This window comes from Lycium barbarum, chromosome 8, assembly GCF_019175385.1.
Source record: "Lycium barbarum isolate Lr01 chromosome 8, ASM1917538v2, whole genome shotgun sequence".
NCBI lineage: Eukaryota > Viridiplantae > Streptophyta > Magnoliopsida > Solanales > Solanaceae > Lycium > Lycium barbarum.
Genome location: NC_083344.1, coordinates 53,799,101 through 53,826,494, shown reverse-complemented (window position 1 = coordinate 53,826,494; position 27,394 = coordinate 53,799,101). Strand labels below are relative to the sequence as shown.

Genomic DNA, 27,394 nt, shown 5'->3' with positions numbered 1-27,394 from the left:
ACCTTGACAATCCGACTTCTCAACTTGGCTAGAGTTTGTGAATTGAAATGATAATGGTTCTTGTTGCTCCAAAGACTATCTTCACATTTCTAGGGACCTTCTAAAGGGTTGATATGATTGAATAAATATTTTTTTGATCAACACACAAGGAGCTCCAGAATCAGCCCTTTGGCCGTGAGCTTTCTCTCTCTCTCTCTAGGGTTTTCTAGTTTACTTTCTTTGTGTTGTGAAGTTGAAATGAATTGTAATGGCTGATTCCTTAGTCATTATTTGGTTAAATTATGATGCCTACAAGGTGGACACATGCTCCACTCATGACAATGAGTCACTCCATTAACTTTACACCAAAATTCAATATTTTTCTCCCTCACTTTCGGCTATATGCCTTGGCCGAACCCCCCCCCCCCCCCCCTACCCCTTGTCTCTCCTTCTTCCTTTCCTTTTTATTGTTTACAAGACAATTGCATGTGTAGTGGATGATTCATACACTAACCTTTGTCCATTGCAATCATACAAAGATGAATGTCAATATTTAAGTGTGCAGGGATTCTTCCTAACATGTGTGTCTTCATAAAATAATGCATGCTTTTATAAAGTAATAGATGCCTTCCATATTCAAATGCATGCCTCACATGGATGTCTTCTTTTTTTTTTAGCCACCTTGGCCGAAATTCACATGTATTTTTCTTCCAATTTAGTTGTCCACAATATGATGAAAATGTAGTGGGTGAATCAACATTTAAATGCATATTTGTATGTCTTCCATAATAGTCTTATTTTAGATGACTTTGAGTCGTCTTTTGGACATGGCATGTTAATGTTCATATTGGCTCATTGTTGCCACTAATTTTTTACTTAACACCACAATTAAGTAGTTCCTAATTTCCAACAACATTCTTATACTAAGTAAAATTTATAACCGATTAGTTCTAGTTTAGAAATTAAAAATCCGAGGTTTCTATCTCACGTCGATTCTTTTGCGAATAACTCGACGTATAAAATACGGGGTCTAACAAATAGTCTGCATGATCCGCTTCCGACCAAGAATATACTAGAATATCGTCGATAAACACGATCACAAATAGATCTAGGAAAGGCCTAAATACATTATTCATCAAATTCATGAACACTGCTGGTGCATTAGTTAACCTAAATAACATCACCCGAAATTCATAATGGCCATATCTGGTTCTGAAAGCCGTTTTCGGAATGTCTTTTTCTCTAACCTGACGTCCAGCTAAAGCATAAATACGGGGCTGGGTGCCACCTGAATTGGATGTTCCTCCTCTGCCCCTACCACAACCTGCTGAAGTCTGGGGAGTTTGCCATACCGAGCGCACGGATGAGGAAGAACCAGCTACTGATCCTGTGGGCTGGGCCCCAAATCTACCACCCATCGATGGATAATCACGTATCATATGCCCAACCTGACCACAGGCATAGCAAGCATATGAACCTCGGCGACACTGGCTTGAATGTAATCTACCGCACTGACTACATCGCGGCACCGCTGGTCTCCTCTAACTAGGATCACCTCCAAACTGAGGACCTCAGACCCTCGAACTCTGACTCAGACCGGAATAAATGGGGCTATCAAATCTCCTACCCGCAAATCGAAGAGGTACACTAGTAGCGGACTGGCTCGAATAGCTGGAATATTGTTGCCGCTGACCCCCTCTGTACTCACTACTAGCACCGGTAGATCTGGCCCTCTTGCTCTGCCCTCTATCAATATCGCGCTCACCCCCTCTATACTCAGTCATTGAGCCTTAGCGGTAACCAACTGAGTCAATAGCTAAATAGCCTCGGTCATCTGTTGACCCGAAGCACCCGGTGGAGGAACTGGAGGCACAGGAGCTAGAGTAGAGACCCCTTCTTGTTCTTCTAGAATAGGCTGAGTGTGGGAGGTATGGGATGGAGCCTCATTATGGGATTCACCTTCTTCTAGATTCGTTGGTGACTCCCTTTCCGTCCGCCTTGCTGTCGTAGCCTTTCCCTTCTGGGAGGCTGTGGCTTTCCTTTTTACCGGCAATCGCTGAAATCATAACACGCAATTAAGGAAGAAGGAAATCTTATAACATGGCTCTATCGCACGATCTAATAAGAAGAAAGATGGTCATTTTTCCTAAATGCCCCGCAACCTCTTGTTTATAAGTCTGGAGCGCTTCACACCCATAAATAAGACTCTACTGGACACGGCTCGTAGACACATACTAGGACGGAACTGGTCTGATACCACTTTTGTCACGACCCAACCAGTGGGCTATGACAGGTACCCGGAGCTGACTATCGAGCACCACTCATCATACTAACAATCACCCAACCTGTATACACATAATCTCCTAGGCAATATATATATATATATATATGCATAAGCCCTCACGGCTGCAAAAATGATATACAAAATATACACTGGTGTATTGATGAAACATCTACTACCCGCGCATACGTATCTATGAGCCTCTACTGGAGTACTGAGACATAAGGACAGGACAAGATCCCGTTATACCCAAATATGTACACAAAAGAATGCATCAACGACTGGCACCTCCGAAGTAGTGGAGTGCTCCTGTGTACTCCACTAATCTATACGGATTGAGTCCTACGAATCTGTACGGCCTTCCTGCCTACCTATGGGCATGAACACGATGTCCATAAAAGAAAGGACATCAGTACGAACAATGTGCTGAGTGTGTAAGGCATACACAATAACATGATAAAGAGATGCAGAAATATGAGATAAAGGGGTAACCTGTAACTGATTGCCCCTGAAGGCGGAGTCACGCATGCTAACTTATATAATAAACAACATCATATCATATAAGCATATATAACTTCCCGACTATATAGGTACGGTGTGATCAGCATTAGCCCGCATCTGGGCCTCCAGCATTCGGGGTAAACATCTCATGCCGCCCACTAGTGGTGTCTGCCCATGCCGTCTAGACATGGTGTAGCCATCATCATAGCTGCCCACTATGCCTATCGTAGTGGTGTCTGCCCGGCCAACTAGGCACGGTGTAGTCTTATATATACATAATGTAAAGCATGCATGAGAACTCAAGCAAAGGTTATAATTCTATCGGAGTGACGTAAGGTCGGGGACCTCCAATCATTTTATGGAATAATCCTTATCACTGTGTCTCACCTTGAAGGAACTAATATCATGAGGTGAGGCAACAACAAGAAGTGACATCAATGCAATCATAAAGATAAGGATACCAAGCTCATCATAGCATCATTATCGTCATCATTATCTTGGAACATACCTCATCTCTATCTTATAAGAAGCTCTTAAGAATCTTTAGCTTTCATCCTTTGGGATGTAAGAAGGTCATGGAAGTATAGAAGAGAAATCACAACATAGGAGCCATGCCTTTGAAAAAAAAAAGGGAACTAGCCTTACATACCTTTACGTCTCTTTAACTTTGCTGACTAAACGCTTCCCTCCGAGTTCACGATTCTACATTCCAGAGAATTCGTACTAAGATTAGATAACCGGAAACATACTTAAAGCTAAGCTAAGGCGACTAAGGGCTAACGAAAATTGGGTAACACTTCCTTTATTTCTACAATTTTCTCTATATAATATAACAACTCCCAACATCAATAAAAACATCCATAATATCATAATCAATAAACTTTGCTAAGCTAGCCATTATTCAATTCTCAAAATTCCCTCTCAAAGCCACCCATAACCATAATTGTCACCCAACGTCATATTCATTCACATATAATGCTTCTTTAACATCCTTAATATCATTCATAATAAGATTATACCCATGATATGTCAAGAACTATCATTCAAGTCAAGTCACTATTCAAAAATACCATTATTTTCACATTTGAGCTCCATACTCTACATTCTTCCATATATTCCAAGTCTTTCAACCACTCAATAATATTAATGGCATGGAATGACCTTTGATGATGTAGAAATGAGCTTTGGATGGCAATACTTTACTTGGAGAGAAACCCAACTTCAATTCCAAAGGGATGCTTGGCTTCTAGCAACCCTAATGAATATCCAAACACTTGATTCTGCCAACTCTTGATGTTTAACCCTTGATTTCTCTTGGCTATCTGTTAAGATGGTATGGAGAATATTCTAGAGCCTACTTAAAGTGTGGATAATGAATATAATGAAAAAATAAGAACTTAGGGTCATCCTTATATAAAATTTAAAAGCTGCCCGTCGGGTGGTATACTGTACGAACGACGAAGTGTCGCTCAGATCGACGGGGCATCGATCTGACCATCGAAGTCGTAAAATTTCCAGTGAGCAGCTTTCGTTTCCTTTCATTCTACGGTGAGGAGGATAGTCCGTCGAACTGATTGATGGAGCGTCGATATGCTCCGTCGAATGGTCTTTGCGCTAAATCAATTCTACAATACAAGAGACGAAGCGTCGACCCTTCCAACGGTGCAAAGAACGACCGTTGAACCCCTTTTTCACTGAACTGCAATGAAGTTTAATTTTGACGAACTTTCCTCTCTTGCCTCAAATGTCTTTGGAGTCTTAATTAGAACCATTAAGTATCCCTTGTTACTTGTAGGGACACCATGTATACCTTAACTTACGTTAGTCTATTCACCGCTCAGCAACCCGAAATTCCAAGGTGTAACACTCTCCCCCCTTAGGAACATTCGTCCTCGAATGTTAAGTTCTCGGGAATCCTATGAAAATTTTGCCATAGTTTCCCCTATAATATGGTACTACCATACTATCACAGCTACCTAAAATAAAATTACCACACAGGGCTACAATATCACAGCAAGAAACATGGCCAGACACGTCACGAAAATGAATAAAGAAAGCATCTCATACCTGGGGACAATGGTGGCTCATCTTGAGCCTCTTCCGGGGGTAGAAACAAATGCGGATATTTGGACTTCATATCTTCTTCCGCTTCCCAAGTCATAATTTCTCTATTATTGTTCCTCCACAGAACCTTTACTGAAGCTACATCTTTAGTTCTGAGTTTTCGTACCTGCCTGTCTAGTATGGTAATAGGTACCTCTTCATAAGCCAACTTCTCGGTGACTTGAACATCATTCACTGGCACGATTCTATCTGGATCTCCGACACATTTGCGGAGCATCGACACATGAAAAACTGGGTGGACTGATTCAAGTTCTGGGGGTAAGTCCAGTTCATAAGCTACTTGGCCTATCATGTGGACTACCTTATAAGGTCCAATATATCGAGGACTCAATTTTCCCTTCTTGCCAAATCTCATCACGCCCTTCATCGGTGATACCTTCAGGAATACCCAATCATTAATTTGGAATTCTAAGTCTCGCTGGCGGTTGTCCGCAAAAGATTTCTGGCGACTTTGAGTTGTCAACAGTCGATCTCGGATAACCTTGATCTTTTCCACCGCTTGTTGAATCAACTCCGGACCTAGTAGTTGTACCTCTCCTACTTCAAACCACCCAATTGGCGATCTACACTTCCTTCCATATAGGGATTCATACGGGGGCATCTGGATACTGGAATGGTAGCTGTTTTTGTATGCAAACTCAATAAAAGGTAAGTGATTAACCCAACTACTTCTGAAATCTAGCACACATGACCGTAGCATATCATCCAAGGTCTGGACGGTGCATTCAACTTGCCCATCTATCTGAGGGTGAAATGTTATGCTAAGCCTCACTTGAGTACCCAAACCTTCTTGAAAGGACTTCCAGAATTTAGCCGTAAATTGTGCTCCTCTGTCAGTAATAATAGACAAAGGGACACCATGAAGCTGCACTACTTCTTTAAGGTACAGCTTTGCATAATCTTCTGCTGCATAGGTAGTCCTGACTGGTAGAAAATGAGCCGACTGCGTGAGTCTATCAACAATTACCCATATGGAGTCATATCTGTGCTAAGAACGAGGCAAGCCTACAATGAAATCCATGTTAATTACATCCCATTTCCAAGTTGGAATTTTCATCGCTTGTAATAACCCTCCTATCTTCTGATGTTCAACCTTCACTTGTTAACAATTGGGACACTGGGCTACAAATTCTGCTATATCCTTTTTCATTCCATCCCACCAATACATTAACTTGAGATCGTGATACATCTTTTTTTCTCCTGGATGAAAAGAATAACGAGAGTAATGAGCTTCTTCCAGAATCTGATGACGTAGTCCTGCCACATCTGGCACACACAGCCTGCCTCAATACCTGAGAACTCTATCTGCGGAAACCTCAAGTGGTGACTTTTCTTTCTTAGGAAATGTATCTCTATAATGAATCAATTGGGGATCTTCGTATTGGTGCTCCCGCACCTCCCTATCTAAGGATGAAACAGCTGGGTTATGGACAGTGATTCCTGTATTGCCCGACTCCATTAAGCAAACTCCTAGGCTAGCTAGCTGGCGGAGTTCATGGACTAATTCTTTCTCCTCCAGGTGGACATCACGTAGGCTATCCTTTGATTTGCGGCTAAGTGCATCAGCCACCATATTCATTTTTCTAGGATGATATAAAATACTCACACCATAGTCTTTTAATCCGTCTCTGTCGTAGATTTAACTCCTTCTACTTGAAAATATATTGGAGACTCTTGTGACCTGTATAAATATCAACATATACACCGTACAAGTAATGTCTCCACATTTTTAGCGCATGGATAACCGCAGCTAATTCAAGGTCACGGGTCGGATAGCTCTTTTCATATTTCTGCAACTGCCGGGAAGCATAGACAATGACTTTACTGTGCTGCATCAACACACGGCTCAATTCGACACCGGAGGCATCACAATAAACAACATAACCATCGGTCCACTGAAATTGTGTTAATTTCTGAGTTAGCTTCGTTAATGGTTCTGAAATAGAAGAAAACCCTTCCACAACTCTTCTATAATAGCCTGCTAAACCCAGAAAGCTTCGAACCTCTGCAGGGGTTGTAGGCCTTGGCCAAGTCTTCACAGCCTCAATTTTCTGAATATCTACTCGAATGTTATCAGCTGAGATAATATGGCCTAGAAAAGTTATAGAATTCAGCCAGAACTCACATTTCAAAAATTTAGCATACAATTCACGAGCCCGAAGAATGCCAAGGACGGTACGCAAATGGTCTGCATGCTCCGCTTTCGATCGAGAATATACTAGAATATCGTCGATAAACACGATCACAAATAGATCTAGAAAAGGCCTAAAAATATTATTCATCAAATTCATGAACACTGCCGGTGCGTTAGTTAACCCAAATGACATCACCCGAAATTCATAATGGTCATATCTAGTTCTGAAAGCCATTTTCGGAATGTCTTTTTCTCTAACCCAGACTTGATGGTACCCTGATCTCAGATTTACCTTGGAAAACCACTTGGCACCATGTAATTGATTGAACAAATCATTTATTCTCGGGAGCGGATATTTGTTCTTTATTGTCACCTTGTTCAGCTGCCTATAGTCGATGCACATTTGTAAAGATCCATGTTTCTTTCTTACGAACAAGACAGGTGCTCCCTATGGCGATGAATTGGGTCTAGTGAATCCCTTCTCAAGAAAATCCTTTAGATGTGCCTTTAACTCTTTCAATTCCGCAGGAGCCATTCTGTCAAGAGGAATAGATATAGGTTTGGTATCCGGCAGCACATAAAACAGCAAAATCAATCTCCCACTCTGGTGGAAGGCCTGGAAGTTCATCAAGAAATCCATGCGGAAACTCATTTATTACCGGGATAGATTGAAGAGTTGGCGGCTTTGCTTCGGTGTCATGAACTCGGTCTAAATGATAAATTTAGCCTTTAGCGATCATTTTCCTCGCTTTGAGGTAGGAAATAAACTTACCCCTTGGAGATGTTGTGTTACCTTTCCATTCAAGTACTGGTTCTTCTGGAAATTGGAATCAAACCATCTTTGTTCGGCAATCCACATTAGACTTAACAAGAGGCCAACCAATCCATGCCCATGATCCCATAAAAATCTAGCATTTCCAGCTCATCCAAATGAGCTATAGTTTGATGATTACATACCACAATCACACAACAGGAGTGGATACCTCAAAAGGCTTTATTAGCTCAGGTTTCACCCAAATAAGATCAGCGATATACAGGGTAATATACGATAAGGGAGGACACAAGATCCTAACATCCGGCTCAAGCATAAATACGGGGCTGGGTGCCACCTGAACTGCATGTTCCTCCTCTGCCCCTACCACGGCCTACTGGAGTCTGGGGAGTCTGCCCTACCGAGCGCACGGACGAGGAAGAATCGGCTACTGATCCTGTGGGCTGGGCCTCAACTATACCACCCATTGATGGATAATCATGCATCATATGCCAAACCTGACCACAGGCATTGCAAGCATATGAACCTCGGCGACACTGGCTTGAATGTAATCTACCGCACTGACTATATCGCGGCACCGGTGGTCTCCTCTGACTAGGATCACCTCCAAACTGAGGACCTAAAACCTTCGAACTTTGAATCGGACCGGAATAAATGGGGCAACCAAATCTCCTGCCTACAAACTGAGGAGGTACAATAGTCGCGGACTGGACCGAATATCTGGAATACTAGCATCGACAGATCTGGCCCTCTTACTCTGCCCTCTATCAATATCGCGCTCACCCCTTTGTGGTTGTTTCTGCTCTTCTAAATTCTGGGCGTGGGCTTGAATACGGGAGATGTCCATCCCCTCCTGTAGTGAAGTTGCCAAGCAATCTTTGAACAAATGTGGCCTTAAGCCACTAACAAATCTACGTACTTTGTCTCCCATATCGGCTACCATAGTGGGAGCGTATCTAGCCAATGAGTTAAAGCGGAGACTATACTCCCAAGCGCTCATATTTCCTTGCTTTAGATTCAGAAACCTATCAGCTCGGGCCCTTCGAACCTCGGGTGGCAAATAATGACGAAAGAACGCATCTACAAATTCTTGCCAAACCGGGGGAGGTGCATTTTCCCCTCTTGAAGAAATCAAATTGTTATACTATAGAACAACAACATCCCGCAACCTATAAGATACCAGCTCCACTGACTTGGTATCTGATGCATGGATAATCCTTAACGTCCTCAATATCTCATCTATAAAGCCTTGCGGGTCTTCATCTGGCTTTGAACCAAAAAATTCTGGAGGATTTAAGCTCATAAAATCACGAGCCCTGGCACTAACCGCCTGCTCACTTGGGCCCGTACTCTGTCGTTGAGCCTGAGCGGCAACCAATTGAATCAATAGCTGAATAGCCTCGGTCATCTGTTGACCCGAAGCACCCGGCGGAGGAACTGGAGGCACAGGACCTGGAGTAGAGACCCCTTGTTGTTCTTCTAGAATAGGCTGAGTATGGGAGGTATGGAATGGAGCCTCATTATGGGATTCACCTTCTTCTAGATTCGTTGGTGACTCCCTTTCCGTCAGTCTTGCTGTCGTAGCCTTTCTCTTCTGTGCTGCTGTGACTTTCCTCTTTACCGGCATTGCTGAAATCATAACACATAATTAAGGAAGAAGGAAATCTTATAACATGGCTCTATCACACGATCTAATAAGAAGAAAGACGGTCATTTTTCCTAAATGCTCCGCAGCCTCTTGTTTATAAGTGTAGTGCACTTCACACCCATAAATAAGACCCTACTGGACACGGCTCGTAGACACACCCTAGGACGGAACTGCTCTGATACCACTTTTGTCATGACCCAACTAGTGGGCCATGACGGGTACCCGGAGCAGTCTACCGAGCACCACTCATCATGCTAACAATCACCCAACCTGTATACACATAATCTCCTAGGCAATATATATATATATATATATATATATATATATGCATAAGCCCTCACGGCTGCAAATATAATATACAAAATATACACTGGTGTATTCATGAAACATATACTACCCACGCATACGTACCTACTAGCCTCTACTGGACAACTGAGACATAAGTACGGGACAGGACCCCATCATACCCAAATATGTACACAAAAGAATGCATCAACGACTGGCACCTCCGGAGTAGTGGAGTGCTCCTGTGTAGCTGCTGATGGAGTCCTATGAATCTGTACCGCCACCCTGCCTACCTGTGGGCATGAACACATCATCCAAAAAAGAAAGGACGTCACTACGAATAATGTGCTGAGTGTGTAAGGCATACACAATAACATGATAAAGAGATGCAGAAATATGAGATAAAGGGGTAACCTGTAACTGATTGCCCCTGAAGGCGGAGTCACGCATGCTAACTTATATAATAAACAACATCATATCATATAAGCATATATAACTTCCCGACTATATAGGTACGGTGTGATCAGCATTAGCCCGCATCTGGGCCTCCAGCATTCGGGGTAAACATCTCATGCCGCCCACTAGTGGTGTCTGCCCATGCCATCTTGATGGTGTAACCATAATCATAGCTACCCACTATGCCTATCGTAGTGGTGTCTGCCCGGCCAACTAGGCACGGTGTAGTCTTATATATACATAATGTAAAGCATGCATGAGAACTCAAGCAAAGGTTATAATTCTATCGGAGTGACGTAAGGTCGGGGACCTCCAATCATTTTATGGAATAATCCTTATCACTGTGTCTCACCTTGAAGGAACTAATATCATGAGGTGAGGCAACAACAAGAAGTGACATCAATGCAATCATAAAGATAAGGATACCAAGCTCATCATAGCATCATTATCGTCATCATTATCTTGGAACATACCTCATCTTTATCTCATAAAAAGCTCTTAAGAATCTTTAGCTTTCATCCTTTGGGATGTAAGAAGGTCATGGAAGTATAGAAGAGAAATCACAACATAGGAGCCATGCCTTTGAAAAAAAGGGGGACAATCCTTACATACCTTTACGTCTCTTTAACTTTGCTGACTAAACGCTTCCCTCCGAGTTCACGATTCTACATTCCAGAGAATTCGTACTAAGATTAGATAACCAGAAACATACTTAAAGCTAAGCTAAGGCGACTAAGGGCTAACGAAAATTGGGTAGCACTTCCTCTGTTTCTACAATTTTCTCCATATAATATAACAACTCCCAGCATCAATAACAACATCCATAATATCATAATCAATAAACTTTGCTAAGCTAGCCATTATTCAACTCTCAAAATTCTCTCTCAAAGCCACCCAGAACCATAATTGTCACCCAACGTCATATTCATTCACATATAATGCTTCTTTAACATCCTTAATATCATTAATAACAAGATTATACCCATGATATGTCAAGAACTACCATTTAAGTCAAGTCACTATTAAAAAAATATCATTATTTTCACATTTGAGCTCCATACTAGACTTTCTTCCATAATCCAAGTCTTTCAACCACTCAATATTCTTAATGGCATGGAATGAACATAAAACTCACCTTTGATGATGTAGAAATGAGCTTTGGATGGCAATACTTTACTTGGAGAGAAACCCAACTTCAATTCCGAAGGGATGCTTAGCTTCTAGCAACCCTGTGAATATCCAAATACTTGATTCTACCAACTCTTGATGTTTAACCCTTGATTTCTCTTGGCTATATGTTAAGATGGCATGGAGAATGTTCTGGAGCCCTATTGATGTGTGGATAATGAATAAAATGAAAAACAAGAACTTGGGGTCTTCCTTATATAAAATTTAAAAGCTGCCTGTCGGGTGTTATACGGTACGAACGACGAAGCGCCGATCAGATCGACAAGGCATCGACCTGACCGTTGAAGTCGTAAAATTTCCAGTGAGCATCTTTCGTTTCCTTTCATTCTACGGTGAGAAGAACGGTCCGTCGAATTGATCGATGGAGCGTCGATCTACTCCGTCAAATGGTCTTTCCGCTAAATCAATACTATGGCACAAGCGACGAAGCGTCGACCCTTCCGACGGTGCAAAGAACCACCGTCAAACCCCCCTTTCGCAGAACTACAATGAAGTTTCATTTTGACGAACTTTCTTCTCTTGCCTCAAATGTCTTTGGAATCTTAATTAGAACCATTAAGTGTCCCTTCTTACTTGTGGGGACACGATATACACCTTACCTAACCTTAGTCTATTCACCGCTCAGCAGCTCAACATTTCAAGGTGTAACATGCTCGTTGTGTTAGCTCCGGGTGCCCGTCATGGCCCTCTTGTTGGGTCGTGACAAAAGTGGTATCAGAGCAGTTCGTCCTAGGGTATGTCTATGAGTCGTGTCTAGTAGAGTCTTGTTTATGGGTGTGAAGCATGCCACACTTATAAACAAGAGGCTGCAGGGCATTTAGGAACTATTGTCCCTTCCTTCTCATCTTAGATTGTACCGTAGAGCTAAATTATAGGATGTGATGTCCTGATTCTAACCCTAATTGTTTTGATTGTAGATATGCATTTGATTATGCCGCTATGAGGTAATTGATGAGAATTGAAGTCGTTACTCAGAAAGGTTTGTTTTCTGCCTCATTGATATTGATTGACTTTGATATAAGAACTTGAGCCTGATGTTATGGGTATTTGTGATCGCCCTGTGAGGCATTGGATGTGTTTTCTGGGCTGTGTGCAAGAATGAGGCAGTAAGAAGTCTAGGGGAAACTCTGCCGAAATTTTTACAAATTGAATTGTTTGAGTGTCTATGCTATAGAGAAAGAATGAAGGAAAAATGTGACAATCGAATGTTTGGTAAGTCATGATTAAATGAACAATTATGAGATTCTTTGAAAAAGTAGTTTTAGACTAATTTCAATTTAATTTAAGGGAAGTACCTTGAAGGAAAAAATGATTCGTAATTAAAGGAACTAGAATGAGTTTTTTTTTTTAAAAATAAATTGTGTTCTAGCAGGCCAGGCCTGTTAGAAATTTTTATTAATAAATGTATAATGTAAAAAATAGTCTATTACATCATGCCTATAATATGAACTAGCTAAAATTAAAAACATAAGAGACTGTCCTCTATATCTATCCTGTGTGCCTAAGCTAGTATGCACTTTGTGATCATTTTGAGTCAGCTTTGATGATAGTCCAAAACTGTGCACTCACCATAGTATGATCCATACATGTAATATCATTGTTGATGATCAAGCTGCTGAATCCTCCTTGTTATAATCCTCAGTTGAGGCAGTTGTGATTTGTCCATATTGAGAATTCTTCTTCCTTCTGGTGGCATGAGTAGAAAGTCATGTACTTTGATCTCTGCATGATCCAAAGCATGATTTGCCAGAAAATCTGCCAACATGTTGCCTTCTCTGAAAATATGATTAATCTGTACCTGTATTGCTCTCATGTCCTGTTTGATCTCTTCAATCTGATTTCTCAGTTCCCATAGAATGATCCATGTATCTTGTAAGATGTTTAGAAGGACAAGTGAGTCAGTCTCCAGTTGCACCTGTTGAATGTTGTGATCTTTACAGAACTTCAGTGCCTGTTTTATAGCCTCAGCTTCAGCTTCCATATGTATTGCCATTCCCATTTGTAGTGCTTCTGCATAAACCAAATGTCACGACCCAACCCCGTAGGCCGTGACTAGTGCCCAAGCTGGACACCCATATGTACTTGTCAACATAATTGGACTGATACTATAGGTCCTAAATTAATCACAACATAAGGACATACGCAAGCCGACGAGGCTGCCACTGTATATATATTATTCTTCTACGCAAGCCGACAAGGCCGCCACTACGAAACGATAATATATGCAAGCCGGCAAGGCTGCTACAACAGAACAACAATATATGCAAGCCGGCAAGGCTGCCACAATAAAGCAATATCACAATATATATGTAAGCCGGCAAGGCTGCTACAGCGCTAGAACATCCATAATGACCATACAGGCACAACTGACCACATCTGAACACAACCCACATACTTGTCTACAGACCCCTAAGAGTATCAACAGTAACACATGACGGGACAGGGCCTCGTCGTACCCCTGAACAAAACATACATATATATATATATATATACATATCAGGAAGTCTCTGTACCAAAATCTAGGCTCCGGAACAACGGAGCTCTCCAAGATATCAGAAGGGAAATCCTAAGCTAGCGGATCACCAAAGCGAATATCTGTACCTGCGGGCATGAAACGCAGCCCCCCGAGGAAAGGGGGTCAGTACGGAATATGTACTGAGCATGTAAAGCGTGAAATACAGTAAAAGAATCATAACTGAAATAAGGAGTACAGGAAACAAGTACAATGTTCAGAATACCAAAACACTTGCCTTTGAAACATAATCATGCTTGTCAATATCATAACCCATATACATATATTTCGTACTCGGCCCTCTAGTGAGGGACTCGGTGAATAAAGTCATCATATGCCCTCCTGGCCGCCATAACATGTCATCATATCATCATATCGTCATATCATCATATCATCATATCATCATATCATATATATATATATATATATATAGATATATATACCGTACCCGGCCCTCTAGTGAGGGACTCGGTGAACAATGCAGTGAAACTGTGCACGATAACATACCTGGCCCGGGACTTGGTGAAAGATATATTGAGGCATGCACGAGCAGAGTAGTGAGAAACTATATGCAATTTAAATCATATCTGAGACTCAATGGAATAATCAAAACGATCCACCATTTGCAATTCAAGATAATAGTCATATCAAATACCTTTTGAATATCACTGTGAATTATATCAAAATAGAAATTTGGAATCATATGTACATATCAAAACATAAAGGAAATATAAGTTGTGGGAATCAAGATCATTAGCCATCCTAGTGGCTCTAGGAATAGGAATTTCTTTGGAATCATATATATATCGTCTATTCATCTCACAAAGATCATGCCAAAAGAAAGAAGGGATAGGCTTTACATACCTTCGGCGTTTATTCGTAACACAACACGTATACGCTGCCCAAAGTCTCAACCTGTATTAAGACGTCAAGAATTATGGTTAAGTTACGGGGAGATTCAAAACGTTTCCCAACGTTAGCAACTCCTTTCTAGACAATTTAGACGATGGATTCCTTACATCCCAACTAATTACATAATATTCAAGCTAGCGCCAATAATTATACGTTCAAGTACTATATCGAGGCTATTCAAGACAAGATGCGAGAATCACTCCGAACAGCCCGCACAACATTCCAAACAGTCCACGCAATATTCCACACAGCCCACATTCACAATATTCAATAACGATCCACATACGACTACTACGTCTTCAAGTTATTCCTAATAGTCCGCAGCCTTAACGTTTTCATGTAATTAACTTTATAACAGCCCAACCAACATACAACACAACGCATAATATTAATTATCATTAATTTCCCAAGCTCAATAATAACAACAACGACATATCCAAAATAGCCCCTAACTATCACACAAACGATGCTCGGAAATCTTGCGAACACTTACGAACATACCAAGTGAACCACATACGATTCTTACACATTATTTCATATAATCTTTTCATCTATTTTCAGCAAAATGTAACAGCAACCACACGTTAACAACATCACTTATTCATAGCCATGAAACTACACTAATATCACAATGATCCTTACAACAGCCCACAAAACCAATTCAACCTCAACTTTAACCATTTAATTCCTTCATTCTCATCATATAATCCATGACAACAACAATCAAAATATTTATTACAATCAGTTCACCAATTTCCACACCAAACAGCCCCCTACAGCTTCCACAATGTTTCAACATCAACATACATAATTTCATACATGCAATGCACATTTATACATTCAAAACACGTCCAAATCATCTTGAAACAGCCCCTACGGCTTCAACAACACTCCAACACCAACATACATAATTTCATACATGCAATTCACATTTACACATCCACAACACGTCCAAATTCATCCTAACGCATGCAAAAGAAGATTTAACCTTACCTTAACAAGTTGGCTCATTAATTTGCTGAAATTGATTAATTTAATCACCAACGTTTTTGCTGCCTCTTTAATGATTAATTCATATTGATATGACCTCCAATTGGTTGGGACACCATGGAAAATAATTTTTGGCATCAAAATTCACGAGCTCAACTTGCATAGCCATGGCCGTGAGCTGCCATGGCTGGACTCTCTCTCTCTCTAACTCTTATAATTCACCAAGTGTGAAGATGATGCAATGGATAAAGGGTTGGTTGTGAGTTGGTGGAGCTGCCATGGCTGGCCGTGGCTTGGTGAAGCTGCCATGGCTGCCGTGCTCCTTCTCTCTCTAGCTCAACAAGGTAGATGAACACTTCTCTCTACTTCAACTTGTGAGTTGTAGTGAATGAATGACTTATTAGTCATCAACTAATCTTATATATGCTAAGCATGGACTGGACACGTATATATATATATATATATATATATACCATACCTGGCCCTCTAGTGAGGGACTCGGTGAACAATGGAGCGAAACTGTGCACGAGAACGTATCCTGGCCCGGGACTCAGTGAAAGATGTATTAAGGCATGCACGAGTAGAGTAGTGAGCAACCATATGCAAGTTAAATCATATTTGAGACTCAATAGAATATTCAAAATGAACCATCATTTGAAAATCAAGACAACAGCCATATCAAGTGCCCTTTGAATGTCACTATGGATTATATCAAAAGAGAACTTCTTGAATGATAGACATATATCAAGACATAATGAAATAGCTTCTGGAAATCAAAAACATTAGCCATTCTAGTGGCTCTAAGAATAGGAGCTTCTTTGGAATCACATATATATATATATATATATATATATATACGTCGTCTGTTTGTTTCATAAAGATCATGCCAAAAAGAAAGAAGGGATAACTTTACATACCTGTTAAAGGTTAATTGTAATCAAGTTCGCTTCGTCGCCTCTTTAGCCTTTTTAATATGAAAGTAACGCTATCGTTAGTAAACTGTACTTTCTAACTTATAAATCTGTAACCAATCACTTATAGGAATCATTCTTTAATTCACACTTCTTGATTAGTATTTTGATTAGTTAAGAACCTGACGGAAATTAGGCAGCATTTCCTTTATATATCTTGCCTATCCCGGACTTCCAATCAACCTCCGATTAGCACAGCAATACCAACAACCACAATAGCAACCAAATAACTTTTCTTAATTATTTTTCAACTTAGGTCATTGACATCTAAAATTATACAATAAGCGGACCATTATACGCTTTGTATACGATACATTATGCACTTGTTTTCTTCCAAATTTATGAGCCACCTTAACAGCAACACAACAACAACATCAACTACCATCCATGTATAAAAAAACTGTTTCAAAATCACTCTAATACAAGCTCGAAACAGCCCACCAAAACTGCGACATTAAAATACGATTTTCAATCTTTACTTCGCAAAATTACAACACACGGAAAATAGCATAATATTGTCGTGAATAGCAGCACCTATACTAATCTATAGCTATATTTCCAGCCCTCCAACAATAACAATTTACCCTCAAATACACTACATGGACCTTTATCTTTACATCAAAAGAACTCAAGGTGAAGTCTTCCAAAGTGAAGATGAATTCATAAGAAAAAAAATTGCTAAATTCTTACCTTAACTATTAGAGGAAAGGGAGTCTCCCCAACACTTCCACAACATCACCTTCATGATCAAGAAGGAAAATTTGCAAAGAAATTACATAAAAATGGGGCTGGCCGTATGGCCTTTCTCTTGGCAACCATGGCCGTGACTTCTTTCTCTCTCAAGAGCTTAGGATTTCCTCTCTCTAAATTCACTTTGGAGTTGAAATGAATTACATAAATGATGCATTAGTCATCAAGACATGGCTTTCTACATTGCCTATAAAGTGGACATGTGTCCTGATACATTATTGGAAACGAAACAACAAGGAAAATGCAAGAAATAAAATAGATAGATAATTTGACACAACTTAGACTTAATTTACCAACTCAAGTTATAGAAAACTAAGACCTCTAAATTGAAGAACAAGAAGCAACCAAATTCTTAGGATGACCAAGAGGGATTAAAATCCCTAATAACCTATCCTCTCAACAAACACCCAATCCAAGGCTAACAATCACTCAACTCTCAAGAGTTACAATATCCAAATATCAAGTAATAATAATCAAAATAATCTAAGTCTTCTAAAATGAAAGAAACTACTACTTATACTAAGGCTCAAAAGGAGACAACTACACTATTACACTTTTACCCTTAATGAAGTAAGGGCCTTGTTTGGGTGTCTTCTTTTGGGAACAAAGCTTGAATTTGCAAATCTTCAAGTAATAGCCACATTGCAAGTATGACCATCTTCAACCCTCTTCTCCAAACCATCCTCCCATGCTATCACGAACACTTGAAATCCTCGGAAAGGTGCTAGAGTGTATTCAAGTATGTCCCTCCTCATGAACAATGCTTGCATAGCTTGAAGTTCCCTCGCTTGGCTCCTTGTAAAAGGTCTTGATGCCACTCGAATTGTATCATTCTCCCCTTCTTGAAAAGAATTTGTCCTCAAATTTAAGGGGTCATCATCTTGCACCACCATAGGAGAGAGATCACACACATTGAAGGTGTTATGAACTTGGTATTCGGGTGGGAGATCAATTTTGTATGCATTATCATTGAGTCGTTCAAGTACTTCAAATGGACCTTCTCCTCTAGGTATCAACTTGGTCTTTATTTTGTTGGGAAACCTCTCTTTTCGGAAATGTACCCAAACCCAATCACCCGGTTCAAGCAGAACTCGTTTGCGACTCTTGTTTGCTCTCTTGGCCGTTTCTTGATTCTTTTTCTCAAGGTGAAGCCTCACCTTCTCATGCAACTTCTTTATGGCCTCGGCTCGTTTGTTGCCATCTAAACTCAACACAACATCTTGAGATAAAGGGGTTAGATCTAAACGAGTTAGGGGTTAAAACCATAAACCACTTCAAAAGGTGACATGCCAATAGTGCTATGAATGACTCTATTGTAAGCAAATTCAACCAAAGGCAATTGATCTTCCCAAGATGCTAATTTTCCTTTAACCATGGCCCTAAGCATAGAACCCAAGGTCCTATTGACAACTTCAGTTTGGCCATCGGTTTGTGGGTGACAAGAGGTAGAAAACAACAATTTGGTACCAAGTCGTCCCCACAATTCTTTCCAAAAGTGGCTAAGGAATTTTGGATCCCTATCGCTCACAATGGTTTTGGGAATACCATGCAACTTTACCACATGTTCAACAAACAAAGAGGCAACATGAGGAGCATCATCAACTTTATGACAAGCAATGAAATGAGCCATTTTAGAAAATCGATGAACCACAACAAAGATGCTATCTTTACCCCTTTTGGTTCTAGGCAAACCCAACACAAAATCCATCGAAATATCAACCCAAGGTTGTTGAGGGGTGGGGAGAGGGGTATACAAACCATGGGGAAGGAGTCTAGACTTGGCGCCGCGACATTCAATGCATTGGCCACAAATCTTAGCCACATCCCTCTGCATATGAGGCCAATAAAATTGTTCCTCAAGAATTCCCAAAGTTTTATCAATCCCAAAATGTCCCATCAATCCCCCATTGTGTGCCTCCCTCACAAATAATTCTCTCCAAGAGCTCATGGGCACACACAAACGCTTGTTTTTGAACAAGAAACCATCAAACCTAGAATAGGGAGTAGAAGACCTATCCTTAATCTACCTCTCCCTTTCCCACTCTTCATAATCTAGAAAGATTTTTGCAAAGATGGGGTCATCGAGATACAATGTCTTCAAGCTTTCAAAACCCATCAATTTGGAAGACAAGGTATTAATCAAAACATGTTTCCTTGATAGGGCATCCGCCACTACATTCTCCTTTCCCTTTTTGTATTGGATTACATAAGGGAAGGTTTCAAGGAATTCAACCCATTTAGCATGCCTTTTGTTCAACTTTCCTTGGGCCTTAAGATGCTTTAAGGACTCATGATCGGTCCTAATCACAAACTCTTTAGGCCACAAGTAGTGTTTCCAATTACCCAAAGCTCTAATCAAAGCATACAATTCAAGATCATAGGTGGAGTAGTTCAACGTCGCACCCTTAAGCTTTTCACTAAAATAGGCAATGGGTTTTTGGTCTTGCATCAAAACGGCACCAATACCTACTTTGCTAGCATCACATTCAATTTCAAAGATTTTGTCAAAATCGGGTAATTGCAACAACGGGGCGGAGCTAAGCATTTTTGTTAGAGTTTCAAAAGCCTTTGCTTGCTCCACACCCCAAGAAAAAGGTTTATCCTTTCGGATTACCTCGGTCAAAGGAGCGGCTATGGTACTAAACCCCTTAACAAACCGCCTATAAAAACTAGCCAATCCATGAAAACTTCTAATATCACCAATGGATTTAGGAGTTGGCCAATTCTTAATAGCGTCTATTTTGGATTCATCAACCTCAACGCCCCTTGAACTCACAACAAAACCCAAGAAAACAACTTCATCAACACAAAAAGAGCATTTAAACAACATTAGCATAAAGTTGTTCTTGTCTAAGCACTTCAAACACACATTTCAAGTGAATAACATGCTCATCCATGGTTTTACTATACACCAAAATATCATCAAAGTACACAACCACGAATTTGCCAATAAAAGGTTTCATGACATGATTCATCAAACGCATGAAAGTACTAGGAGCGTTAGTGAGACCAAAAGGCATCACCAACCATTCATATAGACCAAACTTGGTCTTGAATTCGGTTTTCCACTCATCTCCGGGTTTCATCCGGATTTGATGATACCCACTCCTAAGATCTACCTTAGAGAATATGCATGAACCATTCAACTCATCAAGCATGTTGTCAAGACGAGGTATGGGATGGCGATACTTTACCTTTATCTTGTTGATGGCCCGGCAATCAACACACATGCGCCATGATCCATCTTTCTTTGGCACCAAGATCACGGGCACGGCACACGGACTCATGCTTTCTCGCACAACTCCCTTTTCAAGGAGCTCATCCACTTGCCTTTGAAGCTCCTTAGTGTCATCCGGGTTGGCTCTATAAGCCGGTTTGTTTGGCAATTGAGACCCCGGAACAAAGTCAATTTCGTGTTCAATTCCCCTCAAGGGTGGTAACCCCTTTGGGAGTTCCGTTGGGAACACGTCATCAAATTCCTGCAAAAGAGAAGAAATAGAACTAGGAAAAGAAGGGATTAGCTCATTAGTGTGCAATGCATAGTCCCTATGCATGAGGAGAATCACCGGTTGACGCTCCCCTAATTCCTCCCTAATTTCCCAACAATTCGCCAAAAGCGACACCTTAGTTTTTCCTCTAAGCTCTCCTTTCTTTCCACTCAACTCTTGAGAACTACTCTCCTCTACTCTCTCGTCCCCCACATTCTTCTTTTGCAATGCACCATGTCCCTTCTCCTTTAAGTCCCTCATTTTGTTATAGATCTCACCCACTTGGGAGGGGGTCATGGGATTCAAGACATGTTTGACACCATTGTGAACAAGGGTGTATTGGTTAGTTCTCCCATTATGGTTGACGGACCTATCATATTGCCATGGTCAGCCAAGTAGAAGATGACACGCTTGCATGGGAACAACATCACATAACACCTCATCGTGATACTTCCCAACCGCGAATTTGATGATAGCTTGCCTAGTCACCTTCAACTCACCACATTCATTGAGCCATTGAAGTTTGTACGAGTTTTCATGGCGGGTGGTGGGAAGTTTCAAGAAATCAACAAGGGTGGTACTAGCAACATTGGCACAACTCCCACTATTAATGATCATGATGCTAGTGTTTTTGGTTAATGATGCACTTGGAATGGAAGAGATTTTCCCGTTGACTTGGGTCATCCATTGCTTTGCTTAGCATGGTCCGTCGCACCACATAGAGAGGTACAATAGGCTCATCATCACCTTCAACTCCATCCCCTTCACTATCATGAAGTTAATTCTCATGATTGCCCTCATCATCCCCTTCCTCACATTCTTCCTCATCCTCACTATAAGTGTCTCTCAAAATAAACACTCTACGATTAGGGCACTCGCTTGCTCTATGACCGAAGCCATGACATTTAAAACATTGAATAGGAGTTTTCGTACCTCCTTCTTTTAGAGCAAATTTCAGAGGTTGTTTGTCAACTTGCTTCTCAACTTGAGCATTCTTCACAAATGGTTTCTTGGCTTCTTGCATGGGGCCCTTATTCTTTTGCCAATTGGAGGAGAAGGCTCCTCATTCTTTGTTATTGTTTCATGAACTCACATAGCCCCTTGACTTATTGATTTTGTCTTCCTTGAGACCCTCCTCTATTTCAATAGCCGCTTGAAGGGTTTCTTCAATGCGCCCATAGTTGTGGATTCTCATTTGGGAGACAATGTCACCATTTAACCCGGCTCGGAACCGAGTCATAGCATTTAACTCATCCTCGTCAAAGTCGATTCTCATCTTGACAATTTGGAACTCATCATAGTATTCTTCCACACTCTTTTTGTTTTGCCTTAAGGTATACACCTTCTTGAGTTGTTCTTGTTTGTAGCGTTCGGTGACATACTTACGCCGCATGGCCTCCTTCAATTCATCCCAAGTAGGTGTGGGCGGGAGTCCAATAATTCTTCTTGCTTTCACTTGAGTTTCCCACCATGTGGAGGCATAACCTTCGAATTGAGCAATGGCGTAAGACGCCTTTTTCACCTCGGACATGTAATTCGTCAAGAAGATTCTATCACAATGCATCACCCAATCTAGGAATGTGTCGGGATCACTACTTCCTTTGAAGGTTGGGAGAGTAACCTTGATGGAATTGAGACCCGTGTCTCGCCCTCCTCCATAACCATAATTCCCATTGAAATCTCCATCGTCATCATAACCTTGATGGTCACGACCTTGGTACCCTTCACGAGCTTGGTACCCTCTTTGCCTACCCATGTGAGGGTTAGGACCATGCCTTCCACCCCTCCCTCGATAAACTCCTTGTGCTTGCCCTCGTGGCCTCCAACCTTGGTCACCATAATGTTCGTGCTCAAGTATAGCTTCCTCTATCTCGTCCTCATTTGGTTGTTGGATGTTTGGACGGTTTTGGGGTGGCATTGGTGCATTTAGGGGTGGGTCATTTGGAGTTTGATCTTGTGGGGGTGGGTTGTTCCGTTGGCCTATGGGAATGTTGTTTGGTGGGGTGAGAGTTGTGTTTTGAGGAGTGTTCTGGGGAGTGGGGTTATATAGATGATGGAAGGTGCCGGGTGACAATGTAAGTGAAGTGCTTCGAGTAGCTCCACTTGTGCCACCTTGGTATTGCACTCGGGGCGAATATGAGACCTCCCTACTACCTCCCTCAATTGCTTCCACCCTACTTCCCAAGTTTTCCATTCGACCACCCATGTTTTCCATTCGACCATCCATGTTTTCCATTCGACCACCCATACTATCCACCTTATCGTTCAAGGCTTGTAAGGCCCTCATTACATCAGCTAGTGTGAGTTCCCCGGTGGGAACTCGAGTTTCATCCTCCGTAGCCATGGGACCTATTAAGACACTCAACAAAACAAGAAAACACGTTAGATTAGTAAAATCAACTCACAATCGCTCAAGTATGCGCACCTTTGATTGCCTTACAAATTGCTTCCGCCAAAGATTGTGTACTTGTTAATGTCGACTAGTCACAAGGGTTCAAATTCTACTCTTGGTCGGAATAGATTCTTGTTAGACTAAGAAAGACGGACGACTCAATTCAATCTAACGGACTTGAACCAAGAAATTAACAACGAAGCAAAACGACGAAAAGCACGAAAGAATTGGCACGAAAGAAATGCGGACACAAGAACTAATTAGCAACTAATAAGGTTGATTACTAGTTGTTAATTAGTTGTAAGAATCAAAGAAAAGGATTAGGAATGGAATCAAAGAGAATTAGAGTTGAAAAACCTGAACTGCGCAACATGCTATGCCTGTGCAGCACATGCTACTCGCGGGTGCAACCTGCGAAGGTGATCCGCGGCTCGCGGATTATGCAGCCAAAATGTCAACTCTCTGTCACAGGGTGCGACACCACCTGCGACTAGCAGGTTCTGCCTGCGATGGTGATCTGCGTCTCGCAGATGATGCACCCCAAAATGTTCAACTCTCTGTCACAAGGTGCGACACCACCCGCGACTAGTAGGTTCTACCTGCGATGGTGATCTGCGTCTCGCGGATGATGCTCTCAAAGTGTTCAACTCTCTGTCACAAGGTGCGACACCACCTGCGACTCGCATGTGTCGCATGTAGTGTCGCATATGGGCCAATTCGATGCTTCTTTTTTTTTTTTTTTTTTTTGCAAAATCAGAAATTTAGACTAAGTATTTCTGATTTTATTTTTTTTTTGTTGGGCCCACAAACACTTTTTCACAACTTTATTTGACAACTTTTGGATCAAATGGCCCTTTGGAGAGTCTTCTTCCTCATGAAGATTTGAAGGTCTTCAAGAACACAAGCACAATTCAAAAATTCAACTACCCTCAAATCAACTCCAAATTGGCTCAAATTTCGGATTTAAGTTCTCTTTAATGTAGAGAACAAAGCCCAATAGGTTTCAACCTTCAATTTCACCTTCTTCAACAAGACCCACTTTCAAGTTCTTGAAGCTTTGAAGCTCAACAATGGTGGAACACAAACCCTAACTCCAAATTGACTCGAAATTGAAGATTTAGACTCTAGAAACACTAGGAAACTCTAATCTAACACTAGGTTCAACAAAATCAATAAGAAAATTCGATTTTTTTTTTGAATTTCGATTTTTTTTTTTGAATCAAAACCCAAGATTAGATTTGGTGGAACAAACTTAAACTAAGCTCTGATACCAATTGATACAATATTGGAAACGAAACAACAAGGAAAATGCAAGAAATAAAAGAGATAGATAATTTGACACAACTTAGACTTAATTTAGCAACTCAAGTTATAGAAAACTAAGACCTCTAAATTGAAGAACAAGAAGCAACCAAATTCTTAGGATGACCAAGAGGGATTAAAATCCCTAATAACCTATCCTCTCAACAAACACCCAATCCAAGGCTAACAATCACTCAACTCTCAAGAGTTACAATATCCAAATATCAAGTAATAATAATCAAAATAATCTAAGTCTTCTAAAATGAAAGAAACTACTACTTATACTAAGGCTCAAAAGGAGACAACTACACTATTACACTTTTACCCTTAATGAAGTAAGGGCCTTGTTTGGGTGTCTTCTTTTGGGAACAAAGCTTGAATTTGCAAATCGTCAAGTAATAGCCACATTGCAAGTATGACCATCTTCAACCCTCTTCTCCAAACCATCCTCCCATGCTATCATGAACACTTGAAATCCCCGGAAAGGTGCTAGAGTGTATTCAAGTATGTCCCTCCTCATGAACAATGCTTGCATAGCTTGAAGTTCCCTCGCTTGGCTCCTTGTAAAGGGTCTTGATGCCGCCCGAATTGTATCATGTCCACTCTTATGACATGTGTCCACTTTTAATTTAATCACCAATCAAATTCAGCCATGTGTTGTGGGGCCCACTTAGTGGTATAATTAATTAACTTAATTAATCTTAATTAATAACTAATCTTCACTTAATAATCTAATAATGGTTAATTAATTCCTAATCTCCACTAATATTTCTACACCAATTAAATTTACAAGCAATCGTGCACTCGTAATAAAAAAAATCGGGGGTTAAAAGCCCTTGTCTCATATCCCAAAAATTAATCTCGTCCTTAAACTTACGTCGATTAGCTTACAAATAATTCGACGTACAAAAATACGGGGTATAACACCACCTTAGCATAATAAACTTTTGGTTTATATCTACTAAGGTGCTGATGCATATTTTCCCAATCACCAGATATATTCTGCAGCCATGGGAATCTCTTCCTTGTCAGTTGATGTAGTATGTGTTGTACTTGTTGTTTCAGTCTGTAGAAAGTAACTGATCCTCCATGTTTAATGGAGTTTCTTCTCTTCCATAATGACCACATGATCACTGCAGGCATTGCTCTATACATAGGCTGCAATTTTGGCTTTGTCTCAGCAGACCACCATGCCATTATCATTTGATGTAAACCAACTCCATCTGTGGGAATACCTGCACAAGAAGCAAAGAACTTCCATAACTTGATAGCTATGGAAGATGTTAGAAATAAATGACCCACAGTTTCCTCCTTATGCTCCTCACAGCACCAGCATCTTGATGGTATATTGATCATCATCCTTTTCAACATATCATCTGTAGATATTCTCCCTTTCCACACTCTCCACATGAAAAAACTTATCTTGATTGTAAAACCTTTCTCCCACATGAACTTATAACTTGTTTGTTTACTCTCTCTGTGTCTGAGAAACTCCCATGCAGATTTAACTGAGAATATGCCATTTGTTTCAACATCCAACATGGTTCATCATCTTCATCCTCAACTGGTACTTTGATATTTTCCTTGATATGTTGAGCCAATTCCTGATCTAGAGTGACTATTAACAGTTCCATGTTCCATTCCCTATTCTTCACAAACTGTCTAACCTCTATTTCTTCTTCTCTAGCAGCATCAGAAATGATATAATATAATGCCCCAAGTCTTGTCCAGTTCTCATACCAGAAACTTGAAGTTCCATTTCTCAGATACCAAAAGATTTGTGGCTCAACTGCATCTCTTATATTCACCATCTTCTTCCAAGTGTGAGATCCTCCTCTATCTACTGCCACAGTAGGATGCCATTTCTTGCAGTATTTGTTCCACATGTAGCTACCCCATAAGCTTCTTCCACATCTGAAATTCCACCACAACTTAGCAAATAATGCATTAGATATATCAGTTAGTGATCTAAGACCAATCCCTCCTTCATCCTTTGGTAGACATAATTTGTCCCATGCCACCCAATGTTTGCTTTTCACCCCCACTGTATTGCTCCAAAAGAATTTTGCAAAAATCTTATGCAGCTGCCTTATCACCCCAGAAGGAGGATTCATGGCTGACAGTAAATTTACTGGCATGGTTTGCAACACATGATTGACCAGCACATATCTACCCCCAAAAGATAACAGTCTGTTTTGCCAAGACATAATCCTTTTCATCATTTTTTTGATCAAATCCTCATAATATATCAGTTTCCTTCTTCCATAAAACACTGGACAGCCTAAATATGTGAAAAGAAAGGATCCATTTCTCATCTTAGTATGTCTTTTAATCCTGCTATTAACTTTGGCAGAAACCTTGTGATGGATATAGTAACAGCTTTTATCAGTATTGACCAGCTGTCCTGAAGCCTTCTCATAATTCCTCAATCTCCTCATCCTTTTCTTTAAAGAATATCCATCCCCAGAACAGAATAAGATTGTATCATCAGCATAAGATAAATGATTGATTTGAGGACTCCACTTTGGCATTCCATAGCCTATGAAACTTGTCTTCTCATGTAACTTGTTCAGACTCTTTGTTAAGACCTCTGCTGCTATAATGGACAATGTAGGAGAAAGTGGATCACCTTGCTTTACCCCCCTACTTGATCTGAAAAAACCATTACTTTGACCATTGATTAATACTGATTACCAGTTGTTTGAAAGC

General features: G+C 40.7%; 1 pseudogene; it reads right to left on the bottom strand.

Annotated features, from left to right (window-relative positions):
- Positions 1–20,379: 20,379 nt before the first annotated feature.
- LOC132607822 (uncharacterized) lies at positions 20,380–26,044 on the bottom strand (annotated as a pseudogene).
- Positions 26,045–27,394: the final 1,350 nt, after the last annotated feature.